The following is an 18,794-nucleotide window of genomic DNA, read 5'->3' as shown; positions in this document are numbered from 1 at the left end:
GAATTTTTTAGGGTGTTTTAAGGGCTGTCTTCCTACTAATTTGAATTGTTAGAGGTGTTTTTGGGTATTCTTGGGGCTTTTTTAGGATTACTTAAAAGTTTTTAGGGCTTTTTGAGGAATATTGAGAGTATAGGGAGAACTTTTTTTGGACTAGGGTATTTCTAGGGTTTTTGAGGGAATTTTTGAGGCTTTTTTAGGGTCTTGTCGGGAGGGGATTTTTAAGATTTTAGGGTTATTCTCAGAGCTTTTTTAGGACTATTTAGAGATTTTTTAAAAGGTTCTTTGGGAATTTTTAGGGGTGTTTTAGGGGCTTTTAAAAAGTAGGGTGTTTTTAGTGTATTCTGAGGCTATTTTTAGGTTTCTGTGGGGTGTTTAGGACACTTTGAAAACTAGGATTTTTTTAGGGAATTGATAGGGTTTTTTTAAGGTCCTTTCAGGGCATGACAGAGGCTCAGGGGCAGCTTGAGGGGCACTGTGGGGGCTTAAGGGTGGCAGAGGCTGGGAGCTGAGGGAGGAGCAGGGAGAGGGGACGGTGGGTGACACACAGAGATGCTGAGGGTGGCAGGGGCAGCTGGAGGGGGACACTGAGAAGCTGGGGACTGAGGAGCAGAGGAGAGGGATTAAGGGCGACACACAGGAGCTGAGGGGGGCAGCTGAAAGGGGGCTTGAGTGGCACAGGGGGCCTTGAGGGTGACAGAGCCTGAGGGCTGGGGGGCTGAGGGAGGGGTTGAGAGGTAAAGGGAGAGGGTTTGAGGGCTGGACAGTCTAGTGGAGATCAGGGCTACAGGGTGCAGCTAGGGAGGCAAGTTAGGGTACAGGTGCACCACCCCTCAGCCCGGCCCTAACCTCAGCCTCACCAGCCCCCCTAACAGCAGCGTTTTCCACCAACAGCAGCACAACACGGCAACCCTGATAGCAAGACCAGACCGGAACCCACCTGATGAGACAAGACAGCAACCCTCACACCAGGACAATGAGAGAACTCTTAGAGGACAACAAGATCAACTGCAAAAAGGTAGGGAAGACACCTGAGGGTTAGAGAGGAACAGGTGTGGCTTGGAGGCTGAGCAGGTTTTTCTCAGGACTTTTCCAACACTTCTAAGGATATACAGGGGATTCAGGAAATATAAACATTAGGACATTTTTGGTTTAACATTACACAAAGTTGGTGTTTACTGCCGAGCAATAGGGTTAAACCTAGGGTTACAGCTGGGGGTTAGGCTTTTGAAACCACAAAGCCCAGAGCTCCAGGCACACTGTAGCTGCAAAAGGCTTCCCAAGGGGAAGAGAAAAATGCCACAACATGGCTTCCACCACTGCTTTTTCCTCGGAAGCAGTCTTAGCCTAAGGCACTGTTTAATGCCTAGGGTTAGGGTTAGGACTACAGATCGGGTTAGGGTTTTGAAGCCACAAAGCCCAGAGCTCCAGGCACACTGCAGCTGCAAAAGGCATCCCTAGAGGAACACAATACTGCCACAGCTTGGCTTCCACCACAGCTTTTTCTTTGGAACCAACCTTAACCCAAGGCTGCGTTTAGTGCCTTGAGGGAGAGTTCCAGCTATGGTTAGGCTTTTGAAACCACAAAGCCTAGAGCTCCAGGAACACTGCAGCTGCAAAAGGCATGGAATATAATCCCTATATTACCGGATATAACGTGCCTGGGCTCATCTGATCTGACCGTGTTCACAGCAGTTCTTGGATGAGGCAAGAGGCAAGAATGTTGACTCCATGTTCAGAAGGCTTGATTTATTATTTTATGATAGATATATTACATTATAACTATACTAAAAAGAAATAGAAAGGAAAGATTTCCTCAGAAGGCTAAGCTAAGCTAAGAATAGAAAAGAAAAGAATGATAACAAAGCCAGCTCTCTCGCACTCTGTCCAAGATAGCTCGGTCCTTGATTGGCCATTAATTATAAACATTTAAGATGGCCCAATCAAAAATTCACCTGTTGCATTCCACAGCAGCAGATAACCATTGTTTACATTCTTTTTATGGGGCCTCAGCTTCCCAGAAGGGAAAATCCTAAAGAAAAGATTTTTAGTGAAAAAGATGTCAGGGACAATCTGACCCTTGCTGCTGGACCGAAGGCGTCAGCTGCATTATTTCACCTCAGAGACACCTTTGGCTAGCTGGAAGTTGCAGCTGGTCGCTTGGTGTAGGTCCAGGCATGCAGGAACTCAGTTTTACCTCTGTGGAAAGGCTTTAGGTGATGGTGAAGGGAAAAGGAGATGGTTTCTACTGGAGAGTTGGTCCAGAGCTTTATTCCAGGCACACAGACCTCTGAATGTTGTAACAGCTCCAACAGAACCCAGAACTGCATATCCCCCATATCTTTTAAGCCTGGGGAGAGGGGGAGGGAACAGGTAAGTATGCCACCAACCAGGTGGGAGGGGGGGAGTCTCAGGGAACAAGTGACACTTGGATAGCCCAATGACCCCAGGGCTGAGAAGCATCTTTTGAACTTTTACCAATCAGACGATGCCCTTGCTGGAATGTTAAGATTGATGGACAGCACTTAGCAAGGGGGCAGGGAGGAGGGAAAGGGAGAGATTGTTATTGGCACACCTGAGGGAGGAACTGGGATAGCTGAAACAGGGTATTGCATCACACTCCAACATCTACCCCTAGTTTTGTTTAAAAGGAAGAGGACTGGGTTTGTGGTGGAGAATGCTTGCCAAACCATGGTTGGTAAATTGGTTCCTCCTCTACAGGAGGGTCAGTGTTTTCCACTGAGGCTTCCATGTCATCCACTGAAGCACTAAGGGCTTCCAAATGGTAAACTTCAGGAGGAGGAGATGAGTTTGAAATTAACTTGAGAACCATGCATTTGATTAGTCCGAAAACAATACTAACAACTACAATAACAATAACTAAAATAAACAATACTAAAAATACAGTTTTCAGAATAGATCCCAACCAGCCTGAGAGTCCCCAGCCTTTGAACAGTCCACTCAGCCAGTCATCAGTGTCTCTCTTGATGTCGCTCACCATGGTTTTCATCTTGTTGATTGTGGCATGGACATTCTCTGCTTTTGATGACAATTGAGGCAGCAGAGACCTTCAAATTCTTCACAGCGATGGTTGTGCAGAAGGAACAGATAGTCTATGGCTGCCCTATTCTGAAAGGTGGCTTGCCTGGTTATCTCCTCATCTGATAAGAGGTCACTCAGGGCAGTAGAAGTGAGGTTTGCCTGTTTTGCAGCCCAACATTCCAATCGGCCTAATTCTCCCATGCTTTTTGCTGCCAAGATCCAGGGCAGAAGGACTGTAATTGTGGTGGCCTTAAGTCTGGACCAGTGAACAATTTCCAAATTACAGTCAGGGTCAAATGGCCTTAGGTCTCCTTTTTGGATAGCCAATGTATGTGTGTTGTTTTTAGTTTGCCAGTGTATTAGTTTTGTTTGATTTGCTGTTAACAGGCTCAGATTGCCAAAGGGACGTGGACCTCTGAGCAGACAAGGAGGGAGACCTGCCCATGCTCTCTCCACATATTAAAAACATACCTTTTGGGAGTTCACGAGGCTTATAGTCACCACCTGATGAGTGCATGACTAGGACTGAATTTTGACACCAGTTCACCAGTTTTTGTCTGTGTAGTATGGGTTGCTAGGGTCAGGATAGGTGTTTTGTTTAGCTTCATGATATGATAACTGAGAATTGAATTTAAAGTGAACGCAAAAGGTTGCATTCATGGAGCCTAAGAGATGGAACTCTTGTGGCTCCCTTTTTGGCACTGGTAACTTTCTCGCCCACTCCTGCCAAAACAGTAAAGGATTGTCAGCAGGATAGCGGCCAGGAGAAGGTGCAAGTGAGTTAACTTCATTTAAAGCATTCCACATTTCGCTTGGGAACTCTGAGGATTTAAAGGGAACTCCCACCAGGCAAGTTGACGGAAGTCATCACTGTGGAGAGCCAAATGTGATCCTGTCCAAGGGCTTTGGCCAAGGTGGTCCACACGTTCGCTTTGGGCTGAGGGACTATCCAGGAGGTTGCTGGTGAAATGATCGCAAGTAGGATGAGGACCAGGCTCGGTCTCATGGTGTCTCGAGACTGCACGCGAACAGTGGGATCGAAACCGGTAAAAGGAAACTTAAGACAAGCATATATTACAAACTATTCCAGATAGGAGGCTTAAATGGAATTTCCTCCAGAGAATGCATGCAGCGTTCCTTTCTCCAGGCAGCGTGAGCAACCTTGGGCACTCCTGTAGATTTCTCTGAGACCTTGGGAACATAGGGCTTTACCCATTTGGAAGGAACCCACTTTAAACCAGAGGCAGTGGACATACAGGCGTACCCACGTCCCCATGTAACCAATTTGTAAGGTTCCACCATCTTCCAAGTCTCAGGGTCCTTTACTAAGACTGGAGACTTTTCTTTCATCAACATATGACTGCTCCCCCCAAAGTGACAGGATTCAGGATGGGCGGATTCAGGCTGTCAAAGGAACAATTCAGAAAATTGATTGTGAACAGCACCCTGGGCAACCAGATGTGGGGAGGTTCCACCTTCAGAACCTGATGTTGCTGCTTGTCCAGGACTCTTGTGATATCACGGTGAGTCCTTTCTACTATGGCTTGACCTGTAGGGGAGTAGGGGATGCCAGTTTTGTGCTCTACTCCCCATTGCTGCAGGAAGCTCCCAAATTCCTTGGACTTGTAAGCAGGCCCATTATCAGTTTTTAACTCCTTGGGGATGGCCATGAAAGAAAAAGCCTGTAAGAGGTCCTTAATGGCATTGAGAGATGATTCTCCTGTGTGGGCAGAAGAATAGACCACTCCAGAAAAGGTATCTACACTAACATGAACGAATTTCTGCTGTCCTAATGACTGTATGTGTGCTACATCTGTTTGCCACAGTTCACAACTGTTCAACCCCCTTGGGTCTGCTCCCGCACTCATCGTCGGGAGTGCATGTTGTTGGCAATTTGGGCATGTGTCCACAGTCACTTTGGCCTGTTCTCGAGTGATGTTAAACTGACAAACCAGGCCAGGTGCGTTTTAGTGGAAAAGCTGGTGGCTGATTTTTGCCTGTTCAGGAACATTTGGGAGAGGGGCCATCTCTGCAGGTGCAGCAAGAGCATCTGCCCTTCTGTTGCCTTCAGTAATAAACCCTGGCAAGTCATTATGTGACCTGACGTGCATCACATAAAATGGTTGCTCTCGGTGGGAGACTAACTTTACAAGTTTTGAGGGCAGTTTGAAAAGTGCGACGTTAGACACTTCTTGCAGTATTGCTTGATCTGCCCTGGATACTACTCCTGCCACATATGCAGAATCTGTAATCAGATTGAATGGTTCTGAGAACCTTTCAAAGGCCCTAACAACTGCAGCCAACTCAGCAGCCTGAGGTGAACCTTCCACCTCCGCAATGTCCGTCTCCCACTGCTGGGTTTGAGGATCCTTCCAAGTCATAACAGACTTTTGGGACCTTCTGGATGCATCTGTAAAGACGGTCAGAGCCTTTTTTAAAGGTCTCTTACTTTGAGCACTTCTGAATTTCAGAGTAAATTGAACATCTTGTTCGAAAATTTTGTGGGCAGGCCGCTGGACAGAAATTTGTCCTGAGTAAGAATCTAGAGCAAACTGCAACACTTCATTTTCTTGAAGCAATTGTTCCAGTATTTGTATAGTATTTTGGCCCGATTTTAACTCAATTGGAATGTGAATGCACTCAAAGTCACATTCTGCTAACTCCCTGATCTGGGTCCTTGCTTTCCAGATCAGTTCTGCTACCAGCTCTTGAGGCTTTGTCATTCTCTTGGACCTTTTGTGACTGAGGAAAACTCATTCTATGATCAAGAGAGGGTCCCTCTGGTCCTGGCCCTTTTTGGGTGTATCCTTTGCCTTAGGTGTTTGTTTTTCCTCCCACTGGGAAATGATTCCATGGAGGTGTGGCAACTTACCTAGGATGATAAATTTGAATGGCAGGTCAGGCTGACATCGGTTGGCCTGTCTTGTGGACATTGATATCTGAACTTTTTCTAGAGCTGTCCGTGCCTCTGGGGTAATAGACCTAGGAGAACCCGGGTCCTCTCCCCCTTTCAATAAATTGAAAAGAGGGGCAAGGTCTTCATTAGTGAGACCCAGCCAGGGCCTTACCCAGTTTAAAGACCCACACAACTTGTGGACATCTGCAAGGGTCTTGATCTTTGGATTGATTTCTAGTTTTTGAGGAACAATGGTCCTGTTTCCAGTTTCTAAGCCCAAATACTTCCAAGGTGGCATCTTTTGAATTTTCTTTTCCTGGAGCTCAAACCCTGCAACAATCAATGCATTGATTGTTAGGTCAAGCGCATGTGTGAGTAAATCATCATTGGGGGCGCACACAAGGATGTAATCCATATAATCATAGATGGTGGCCTTTTCTGTGGCTGCATACACTGGGGAAAGCGGGGAAGAGACATACCACTGGCAGATTGCCAGCGAGACCTTTAATCCCTGAGGAAGAACTTTCCAATGCTACCTTTTCATAGGGGCTTCCATGTTGATGGTGGAGACTGAGAATGCGAAATGTGATGCATTGTAAGGGTGTAGGGGAATTTGGAAAAAACAATCTGTTATATCAATAACAGCCAATTTCCAATTCTGGGGAAGCATCATTGGGGGTGGCATACCAGGTTGGAGAGAGCCCATATCGTCAATGACATTATTATTTGTCGGAGGTCATGGAGGAGCCGCCATCTCTTTTTGTCAGCCTTCAGGAGGAGACACTGAAGAGTTTCACGGGGACGTGGTCTCCACAGGGACGTGGTCTCCATGTGACCCTTTTTCAGTTGCTCTTCCACTAGCTCCTCGAGCGCCTTTTATTGTTGTTTACTGAGCGGCCACTGTTTCATCTCAACTGGTTTGTCTGTCTTCCAATTCAGTTTTGGGTGCAACGCTGTTCAATGATCACTGTACAAAAATGCTGTGGAGAGTCTGGAATCTCAATTGTGACATCCCACTGGGCCATTAAATCTCTCCCTAACAATGGTTCCGAATAATCTAACACAAATGGATGAATATTTGCCAATTGTCCATTTGGTCCCTTAATTTGGATGACACTCTTGGATTGTCCCACCAGTTGCAGGCCTCCTACACCTCGAACGTGACTGGCAACATTTTGCAAAGCCGGTGTGCTGGCCAGTGTTGTACTGGGATCACTGTGCCGTCTGCACCCGTGTCTACAAGCATCTCAATGTGTTTTTACTCCCCACCCCCACTGATATTTTGGGTTTGTCTTTCCCAATAAGTAGGACTCAGGCAACTGTGGGCCCTGTTTTTAGGTGCCTTGAGGTAAACACGGCACAGGGATAGCTTGTGCAAAAATTTGTCCTTTGGGAAGAAACAGGGGGGGCTGCATTTAGTACATAGGCTTTTGAAGCCAAAAAGGCCAGAGCTCCAGACATACAGCAGCTGCAAAAGTCATCCTGAAGTGAACATCATTGTGCCACAACATGGCATCCACCACATATTTTTCCTTGAAACAAGCCTTAGCCAAAGACTGCATTGAGTGCTGAGGGTTAGGGTTCCAGCTAGGGTTAGGGTTTTGAAAGCACAAAGCCCAGAGCTCCAGCCACACTGCAGCTAAAAAGGCAGCCCAGGAGTAAAAAAACCTGCAAAAACATGGCCTCCACCACTGCTTTTCCCTTGAACCAGACTTAGCCCAATGCTGCGTTTGGTGCCTAGGGTTCGGGTTAGGGTTCCAGCTAGGGTTAGGGTTTCGAAACCACAAAGCCCAGAGTTCCAGGCAAATTGTAGCTGCAAATGGCATCCCAAGAGGACCAAAATACTGCAACAATATGGCCTCCACCACACCTTTTCCCTTGCAACCAGCCTTAGCCCAAAGCTGCGTTGGGTGCTGAGGGTTCAGGTTATGGTTCCAGCTGGGGTTAGGGTTTTGGAACCACAAAGCCCAGAGTTCCAGGAACACTGCAGCTGTAAAAAGGCATCCTAAGGTGATCACAAAACCGCAACAACATGGCATCCACTACAACTTTTTCTTTGGAACCAGGACTTAGCCTAAGTCTGCATTTTGTGCCTAGGGTTATGGTTCCAGCTAGGGTTAGGGTTTTGAAACCACAAAGCCCAGAGCTACAGGCACACTGCAGCTGCAAAAGACATCTCAAGGGGGGGGAAAAAAATGACACAACATGGCTTCCACCGCCGCTTTTCCTTGGACCCAGCCTTAACCCAAGACTGTGTTGACTACCTAGCATTGAGGTTTTGAAACCACAAAGCCCAGAGCGCCAGGCACACTGCAGCTGCAAAAGGCAGCCCAGGGCAACACAAAACTGTAACAACATGGCTCTCACCACACATTTTCCTATGAAGTAGCCTTAGCCCAATGCTGCGTTTAGTGCCCATGGTTCAAGTTAGAGTTCCAGGCAGGGTTCGGGTTTTGAAACCACAAAGCCCAGAGCTCCAGGCAAACATCAGCAGCAAAAGCCATCCATAGAGGACCACAATACTACCACTAGATTGCTGCCACCACTGATTTTCCTTGGATCCAACCATAGCAAAAGGCACTGTTTAGTGCCTGGGGTTAGGGTTCCAGCTAGGGTTAGGGGTTTGAAAACACAAAGCCCAGAGCTCAAGGAACAAAACACAGCAGCTGCAAAGGGCATACCAGGAGGATCATCAGAGTGCCAAAACACGGCTTCCACAACAGCTTTTTGCTTGGATACAACTTTAGGGACAGGCTGCATTGAGTGCCTAGGGATTTGAAGCCACAGAGCCCAGAGCTCCAGGCACACTGCAGCTGCAAAAGGCAGCCCAGGGGCAACACAAAACTGCAACAACATGGCTTCTACCACACCTGTTTCTTTGGAACCAGACTTAGTCCAATGCTGCAGCTAGTGCCTAGGGTTCTGGTTAGGGTTCCAGCAAGGGTTAGGGTTTTGAAACCACAAAGCCCAGATGTCCAGGCCCACTGCAGCTGCAAAAGACTACGCAAGGGGAGCAAAAAAATGACACCACGTGGCTTCCACCACTGCTTTTCCTTGGAACCAGCCTTAGCCCAAAGCTGCGTTGAGTGCTAAGGGTTAGGGTTCGGGCTCTAGCTAGGGTTAGGGTTTTGAAAGCACAAAGCCCAGAGGTCCAGGCACACTTTAGCTGCAAAAGGCACCCCAGGGGGAACACAAAACTGAACAAAACGGCTTGCACCACACATTTTCTATTGAACCAGCCTTTGCCCAATGCTGCGTTTAGTGCCTATGGTTCAGGTTAGGGTTCCAGCTAGGGTTAGGGTCTTGAAACCAGAAAGCCCAGAGCTCCAGGGAAACAGCAGCAGCAAAAGGCATCCGTAGAGGAACACAATACTACCACTAGATTAATTCCACTACTGATTTTCTTTGGATCCAGCCATAGCCCAAGGCTGCATTTAAAGCCTGGGCTTTGGTTTAGGGTTCCAGTCCCGGTTAGCATTTTGAAACCACAAAGCCCAGAGTTCCAGGCACACTGCAGCTGCAAAAGGAATCCCAAGGGGATCACAAAATTGGCCCAACATGGCTTCCACTGAAGCTTTTTCCTTGGAAGCAGCCGTAGCCGAAGACATTGTTTACTGGCTGGGGTTAGGGTAACACCTAAGGTTAGGGTTTTAAAACCACAAAGCCAAACATTGAAGCACATTGTAGCTGCAAAAGGCATCACAAGGGGAACACAAGACTGCCACAACGTGGCTTCTGCCACTGCTTTTTCCTTGGAACCAGCCATAGCCTGGGTCACTGTTTAATGCATAGGGTTAGTGTAAGAGTTAGGGATAGGGATAGGATTAGGGATACAACTGGGATTAGCGTTTTGAAAGCACAAATCCCAGAGTTCCAGGCACACTGCAGCTGCAAAAGACATCTCAAGGGGAGCAGAGAAATGACACAACATGGCTTCCACCACTGGAACCACCTTGGAACCGGCCTTAGTCCAATGCTGCATTGTGTGCTGAGGGTCTGGGTAAGGGTTGTAGCTAGAGATTGGGTTTTGAAACCACAATGCCCAGAACTCCAGACACACTGCAGCTGCAAAAAGCATCGCAAGGGGATCAGAAAACAGGCCCAATATGTCTTCCAGAAAACCTTTTTCCTTGGAAGCAGCCATAGCCTAAGGCACTGTTTACTGCCTAGGGTTAGGGTAACACGTAGGGTTAGGGTTTTAAAACCACAAAGCCTAGACATCCAGGCACATTGTAGCTGCAAAAGGCATCCCAAGGGGATCACAAAACTGGTCCAACGTGGCTTCTACCACAGCTTTTTCCTTGGAACCAGCCATAGCCTAAGTCGCTGTTTATTGCCTATGCTGCAGCAGCTATGTACAGCACGAACGAGACCGGGCCATCTGAGCCAGTGTCGTGAGCTGTTTATTCAGCTCATCAGTCTCACCACAATGGAAACAGGATGCTGACAGCTCTCTGATCCAAATGGAATGCCAAAGGGGTGTTACATTACAGGGTAGCGTAAAGCCATCTCAGCCTAGGTTTCAGCCAATCACACATAGAGCAAAACATATTGACAAAAATGCTATCCAATCAAATGAAACACACGTAAAAGTAATTAACACAATAGAGACTTATTTTCTAATACAATGGCTCGTTCTTGAGAGACAAAGCACAGAGACTCATTCATACTAACCTTCCAAAGATATACATTAAATAACCTTGTTGCAATCTATTAGGACAGATTACCGAAGTCTATTGTGCTATTTCTCACGTCTGCTCTACTGCTTAGAAAACTTTTCGCTGTATTAGCAATGTTCACAAGTCTGCTGTCTGAGGCCTGCCTTTTTAACCACGTTCTCAAAACCCTCTAATTTTATGAATCCCAGCAATTCCCCCTCTCTGTTGACTCAGAAAGAAACTTTCATTTTCTTGTCGTTTACTACTTGCGTTTCATAGCTCTACTGTATAAATTTCTGCTTGCTATCTGCTGGAGGCCTATTCACGCTGATCTTAAGCATTGCTATGTTACAGCACAGCAACTTAATGCTGTGAAGGCTTAGTCTTTGAAAGAGATATGAATCACGTTTGACAATAGTTACAAGTCATTGTTCAAAAAACTCTGGTCGATTCTAAGGTCTTAATTCAAAATCTTCCTCCATGTCTACACCTTCGTCTACTACATTCGTGAGATTTCAAACACACTCTCTGTGCTTCTACTTCTTAATTCTCTCTCTCGTGTGACAAAAAACTTCTCGGACTGTTTTGTTCATCATTCGCCGTACACACTGAAGTATGCAGGGTATTACTATCAATATCAATACCAGAACGCTCATTACATAAAGACCTATCTTGCGAAGTTGCCTTAGCCAAGGTGCAAAGCTCTATTCTTGAAACAAATCAGCCAGCCAGGAACCACCATCTTCTTTAATTTGAGCTGTCAGATCTTTCAGTTTTTGTATGCTTTTGTGAATGGATTCAGAATGATTGGACAAATTCATACAACACAATCCTTCAAATTCTTCACAACCATGTCCTTGTGCCAGTAAAAGAAAATCAATTGCTGCTCTATTTTGAAGAGTAGCATGTCTAACACTATCAACATCAGTTAACATATCACTAATTGCAGAGGATGTGGCATTAGCTTGTTTGCTCAGCCAGCATCCAACTTGATCTAATTGTTTCAATGCCACTGCTGAAGCCAATTGGGGTAAAAAAAAAAACCTGCTGAAACTTTTCTGGCAGCATTCTAAGGCATAAAATCACTCTGACAGTTCTCCCCATAATGAGGGACAGCTCTAGTTCTCTTTTTTTTTTCTTTTTCATAACTGCTTGGGCAGTGGGGGCAATTACAATGAGCATCCCAATGCTACAAGGGCCACCTTCAAGGTGTGCTGGAATGCTTTGCCGAGCTCTGTCTCCACAAATGAACCAATACCCTTTCGGCAATTGCTGTGGATATTGATCAGCCTCAGAAAGCCCATCCCAACTGTTTGAAAAATTACACCAAAAGCTCAAATTCCTATATGCAAAATAATGGGGAGTAACATTGTACTTTGGGGGATCACCTTTTCGCCAGGCATGAGCTATGAAAGTAAAACAAAAATTCATGGTCAAAGAGCTAAGGATTTGTAATTCTTGAGGTTCAGATGCTGCCTTGGGAAGTTTTTTGGACCAAATATTCCAATTCAATGAGGGATTGTTTTCGTTGCCAATTCCACCTGGCTTACCATTGGATTGCTTTTGACCAAAGGCAACTCTTTTACTGGCACACCAACCAGACAGGTTGAAAAAGGTTTTTCTGGTTCCGAGTTAGACAAACATATAGCATCCGAGCCGGCTGCCTTGGCTAAGGTCACCCAAACATTTGTTTTAGGTTGTTCTACAGGCAAATCTGCACGACAAAAAACAATTAAAATCCACCAATATGAACATACAACTTGAACTTGCTCCAACATTTTCATGAGCTAAGTTTTGGTAGAATCTTTACAGATATATCAATTTTAAAATTTTGTTCTCCACAAAAACAATAATCTAAGCTTTTGCCATAAATTAGCTCTCTTGAACAGACATTCAACATACAATTGGCACACTCATAAATAACATTAACACAAAATCAGAGTTTGCAGGTTCCACTGATGCCCAAAGAACGTCAGGCACAAGGAACGTCAGGCAAGACTTGGGATCTCTCTGTTTGGTTCACGTCTGCGTACTTGCTTCCTCGGTTCTGGGCTCATCAACAGGTTCTGAGGTGCGATATGTTTTTGGCAGGGACCCACTTAATTCTAGCACTTGTAGAGACAGAAGCATACTCTTTGCCCTACATTATTAATCAAAAAGGATTTTCAATCTGTCTAGATGCAGGGTTTCTAATTAGAACAGGAGGATTTTCTTTCAGTTTTGCCTGTGTGTTATTTGAAAAGTGCCTAAAGATTGATGGATCAGGTTCTGCACTCGTACTGTTTAGAAAATTAAAAACATACAGAGCCTTGTTCAGCTTCATCTGTGGTGTGATCTTCATTCTCCCTCTCTGCTGTTCTAAAATGCGTTTTAGGGTTTGATGTGCTCTTTCAATAATTGGTTGGCTTGTGGGAGAGTGGGGAATACTAAAGATGTGCTGAACACCTCATTCATTTAGAAACATGGCTAATTTTTGAGATATGTATGCAGGACTATTGTCAGTTTTTACTTCTTGGGGTACACCTAATGAAGCAAAAGCTTGCAGGAAATGATGACAGGCATGATTGCTTGTTTCACTTGTGTGAAGGGAAGCAAAAATTGCGCTAGAGAACATGTCTACTGAAACATGAATATTTTTGAATTTACTAAAGGAAGGGTATTTAGTGATGTCTGTTTGCTACAACTGCAGGCTTTGCAAGCCTCAGGGGTTGACCACTCCTGTAGAAGCAGGAGGTTGCACAAGCTGACAGTCAGGGCAAGTACTGATGATAGCTTTAGCTTGACTTTTAGAGATTTGTAACATTTGTACAAGTGCTTGTGCATTTTGGTGAAAAAAGGCATGACTCAATTTTGCTTGTTCAAAAATGTTTGGCAAAGTGTTTGAAATAACTATTGTCAGTTTGTCTGCTCTTGCATTTCTTTTTACTAAAAATCTAGGAAGCGAAGAGTGAGCCCTGATGTGAGAAACAAAATGGATTAGTTCTATATTGCAAAGTTGTAAAAAGACATGAAAGCTAAAGACATAAAATTTCATTGCTAACATCTTTTAAAATTGACCTTTCTAATCTTTTAACCACGTTAGCAACATAAGCAGAATCTGTGATTAAATTAAAAGGTTGAGGGAAAAGCTGAAAAGCTCGAACTACAGCTGGAATGCAGCGATGAGCTTGTTGTCTTTGAAGAGTTGATGCCTCAGCTTGTTGTATCTTTGGATTTTTGTCGTAGAAATGTCAAATCTAGCGCTAGCATGGGTTTGCTGCATCTCTGTCTGCATTGAAGCTGTGATGAGTAAATCATTCATGTAGTGTAGAATCTTGGATCTTGGAAACTTCTGTGAACTGAGGACAAAACTTGTACAACAAGACTGTGGGATCTCAGCACCTCAGGACTGAGGTGCCGAGTCACCGAGACCACCCTTGGGGGGCTCGGGAGTCCTGGAATGTTGCCAGAAGTGTCTGGTGGCTGGACTTTGATCCTACACAGGAGACGACACCTGTATGAGGATAGGAGGGTTTCACCGGGGTGAATGGTGAAGGAATTAGTTAATTAGAGAGTGAAACACAGGGTTTAGGATTTCTGTACAGGGGGGTTTAGAGAAGTAAGATGGAGGAATTGGGGCGTGTCCTGTCCTTCTTCTTCTTCTTCTTCTCCTCCATCTTCTGTGGTGATGGTGGCACTTTGAGATTGGTTGTTACTAAAAGTGCACCAGGCAATAAGGGTGAAAGGTATTGGGGAAAAATGATAAATATTGTATACGCAACTTTGGGTATAAAGATAGGTGACCGCCCGGAGGGGAGGGGAGTGTGCTCATGGCTGGCTGCTGAGCAGAGCTCTGTCGGGCCGAAAGAAAATCTTTTAGATAAACAATTAATAAACACAGAGACCGAGAAAAGAACTGAAGCCTCTTCTGTTCCTTTGAAACGCGGGCTGCCCAAGGCCACCCCGGGCCTTTCCAGGCCATCCAAACAGCCGAAAACCGGACACAAGACATTAGCAGATCATATACATCATGACAATCATATTTTATGACAGGTAGAAAGGTGTTTTGGTTGGAATGTTTGCACATGACAATCATTTTTTAACATGACTAGGTTCACAACAAACAAAGCAATGAGGCTTTTTGTCAGAGTCCAACTGCCAGTGCTAACAGCTTTTCAATTTTATCTATTCGTTGTGTCAAATTGTCTTCCAATGATTTCCCTAAAGCATTGACCTGTGAGTTTGCAGGATTTTGTGAACTTATAAGTCTGCTGCAAGCTGTTAACATCTGGGTAATGGTTGGAGGCTGATCAGGCAAAGTTAAAATAATTTTTCTACATTCGTCATTAGCATTTACATAAGCAAGGTTTTGAACAATATAGAAGCGAGGTTGTTCATCTGGACATTGCTTTTCGACTGCTTGAGTTAATCTGTCTAAAAAAGAACCATAGGATTCTGTTTCACCTTGTTTGATCAGTGGATAAGAATTTAAATGTGTGCTGGCTGGCTCAAGTGAAAACAAAGCTTTCTTTGCAGCATCTTTAATGTCTGCTAATACAGGCTGAGGCGGGTCTACTGCTTGATTTTCAGCACTATGGTAAGGTGAGTCACCTGCTAATTGAGCAACATCTAAATTTGCATAATCAGTATTTGCATATCTTTCAACTAGCTTATTAAGAAGTTTTTTCTGTTGTAATTCACATAACAGGTACTGTGAATTGGTTAAAATCAGAGAAGCTAAATTCTTACAATTAGCAGGGACTAAATCATAAGATTTAAAAGTATTTTTTAACACATTGTTAAAATAGAGAGAAAAGAATCTCCTTTCTTTCAAAGTTTGACGTAATTCTTTTATATCATAGTGATGTAAAACTAGGCTTAGTGTAAGAGTTAGGGATAGGATTAGGGTTAGGTTTAGAGTTAGGGATACAGCTGGAGTTAGCATTTTGAAAGCACAAAGCCCAGAGTTCCAGGCACACTGCAGCTGCAAAAGACATCTCAAGGGGAGCAAAGAAATGACACAACATGGCTTCCACCACTGGAACCACCTTGGAACCAGCCTTAGCCCAAGACTGTGTTGACTGCCTAGCATTGGAAGTTAGGGTTCTAGCTAGGGTTAGGGTTTTGAAACCACAAAGCCCAGAGCTCCAGGAACACTGCAGCTGCAAAAGCCAGTCTAAGAGGAACACATGTTGCAAAACTGCAACAACATGTCTTCCACCACAGCTTTTTGCTTGGAACCAGACTTGACCTAAATCTGCCTTTTTTTCCCTAGGGTTAGGGTTCCAGCTAGTGTTAGGGCTTTGAATCCAGAGTTTCCCGTGCACTGTAGCTGCAAAAGGCATCCCTAGAGGAACACAATACTGCTGCACTTTGGCTTCCACCACTGCTTTTTCCTTGGAAGCAGCCTTAACGAAGGCTGTGTTTAGTGCCTTGAGTTAGGCAGAGTTGAATCCAGCTAGGGTTAGGAACCACAAAGCCCAGAGCTCCAGATACACTGAAGCTGCAGAAGACATGTCAAGGGGAGCAAAAAAATGACACAACATGGCTTCCACCACTGCTTTTCCTTGGAACCAGCCTTGGCCCAAGCTGCGTTGGGTGCTGAGTGTTAGGGTTAGGGTTCCAGCTAGGGTGAGGGTTTTGAAACCACAAAGCCCAGAGGTCCAGGCACACTGCAGCTGCCCAAGGGATCCCAAGAGGAGCACAAATCTACCAGAACATGGCTTGCACTGCAGCTTTTTCTTGGATACAGCCTTTGCCCAAGGCTGCGTTTAAGGCCCAAGGTTAGGTTTAGGGTGCCAACTAGGGTTGGAGATTTGAGCCCACAAAGGCCAGAGCTCCAGGCACACTGCAGATGCTAAGGACATCCTGAAAGAAATAGAAAACCACCACAACATAGCTTCCGTGAAAGAATTTTTCTTAGAAACAGCCTTAGCCCAGTGCTACGTTTAGTGCCTTTTGTTTTGGTTAGGGTTCCAGCTAGGGTAAAGTTTCTGAAACCACAAAGCCCAGAGTTCCAGGTACACTGCAGCTGCAAAAGGTATCCCAAGAGGAGCACAAAAATGCCACAACATGGCTTGCACCTCAGCTTTTTCCCTGGAACCAGCCTTTGCCCCAGGCTCCATTTAAAGCCTTGGGTTAGGTTTAGGGTTCCAGCTACGGTTAGGGTTTTGAAACCACAAAGGCCAGAGCTCAAGGTACAGTGCAGCTGGAAAAGGCATCCCTAGAGGAACACAAAACTGCCACAACATGGCTTTCACTACCGCTTTTTCCTTGGATACAGCCTGAGCCCAAGGCTATGTTTAAAGCCTATTTTTAGGGTTAGGGTTTCACGTAGGGTTAGGGTTTTGAATCCACAAATCCCAGAGCTCCAGGAACACTGCTGCTGCAAAAGATATCTCAAGGGGAGCAAAAAAATCACACAACATGACTTGCACCACTGATTTTCGTTGCATCCAGCCATGGCCAAATGTACTGTTTACTGCCTAGGTTTAGGGTTCCAGCTAGGGTTAGTGTTTTGAAACAACAAAGCCCGGAGTTCCAGGCACACTGCAGCTCCCAAAGGCATCCCTAGAGGAACACAATACTGCCACAAAGTGGCCTTCACTACAGGTTTTCCTTGGAACTAGCCTTACTCCAGAGGTGCGTTTAAAACATAGGATTAGGGTTTTCAAACCACCAAGCCCTTAGCCACAGGCACACTGCTGTTGCAAAAGGCAACCCAAAGGGGAAGGAAAACTGGCGAAACATGGCTTCCACCACATCTTTTTCCTTGAAACCAGCCTTAGCCTAAAGCTGCCTTTAGTGTCTAGGGTTAGGATTCCAGCTAGGTTTAGGTTTTGAAACCAGAAAGCACAAAGCTCCAGGCACACTGCAGCTGCAAAAGGCAGCCCAAGGGCAACACAAAACTGCCACAACGTGGTTTCCATCACAGCTTTTTCCTTGGATCCAACCATAGTTTATGGCACTGTTTACTGCCTTGGGTTAGGGTTTCAGCTAGGTAAAGGGTTTGAAACCACAAAGCCCAGAGCTCCAGGCCCACTGTAGAAGCTAAGGACTTCATCCCAAAATGAAAACAAAACTGCAACAACATGGCATACCTTTTTCCTTGGATCCAGCCATAGCTAAAGGCACTGTTTACTGTCTAGGGTTAGGTCACAGCTAGAGTTAGGGGTCTGATACCTCGTGTTATGAACAAAAATTCTGTTAATTTTTTTTGTGAGAAAAAGTTACAAAAAGGCAGCCAGATCACTGTCCCTGCCAAAGTTCTGTGTGTTTTGTTATTGTAGTCACGGGTTGTTGTAGCTAATTGCTCCTTTTGTATTAGCAGAGCCTTGCCCGAGGCTAAGGTGTACTTTTCCCAGAAGGGTGAAGAGACCTGAGAGGGTGGGGGGGGTTATGCAAAGTGACTCCAGGACCAGCATGCTGTGGGAGAATATGGCTCCAAACGTACTGAGAAAACCCCAAAAACAACGAACCACCTAAGAGTTGAGAGACTGGAGTGATATCTGGACATGAGGAGCCGAGTGCTGAGCCTGCAGAGATGCGGAACACCTTTGGAGTCCCTCTCTCCCTGACCATGGGAGTCGTCCCCGGCGGTGAGACCGAGCCAACTGGCCCGGGAGGGACAACATCGGACGGGAACACCACGCCTTAAAGGCTCCCACGAGGATGTGATTCCCCAGCTCTGCCCCTAGTGGACAGAGCTGTGCTTATCCTCCTCCTCTGAGTCGCCCTGGGGGACGCAATGGGGACTGCAGCCCCGCCGAGCTGCCCAATCCTGAGCTGATCACTTTTAATAAAGGCCTTAAAAAGGAGAAGAAGTCTCCTGGCCCTGTTTATTTCACCACATAGCCCAGAGATCAAGGCACACTGTAGTTTCAAAAGCCATCCCAAGAGTAGCACCCAACTGCCACAACATGGCTTCCACCACAGCTTTGTCCTTAGATATAGTTTTATTTCAAGGCTGCATTTAGTGCCTAGGGTTAGGGTTCCACCTAGAGTTAGGGTTTTGAAACCCCAAGGGCCAGAGCTCCAGGCCCACTGCAGCTGCAAAAGACATTTACCGGGGAGCAAAAAAATTTCACAACATGGCTTCCAGCACAACCTTTTCCTTGGATCCACCTTTAGCCTAAGGCACTGTTTACTGCCCAGTTGTTAGCGTTCTTGCTAGTGTTATGGCTTTGTCTTGGTTTTTAAAGACAGGACTCTACTAAGGAAGG

The sequence above is a fragment of the Zonotrichia leucophrys genome, chromosome 10, assembly GCF_028769735.1.
Source record: "Zonotrichia leucophrys gambelii isolate GWCS_2022_RI chromosome 10, RI_Zleu_2.0, whole genome shotgun sequence".
Lineage (NCBI taxonomy): Eukaryota > Metazoa > Chordata > Aves > Passeriformes > Passerellidae > Zonotrichia > Zonotrichia leucophrys.
This window is presented reverse-complemented; position numbering follows the sequence as displayed.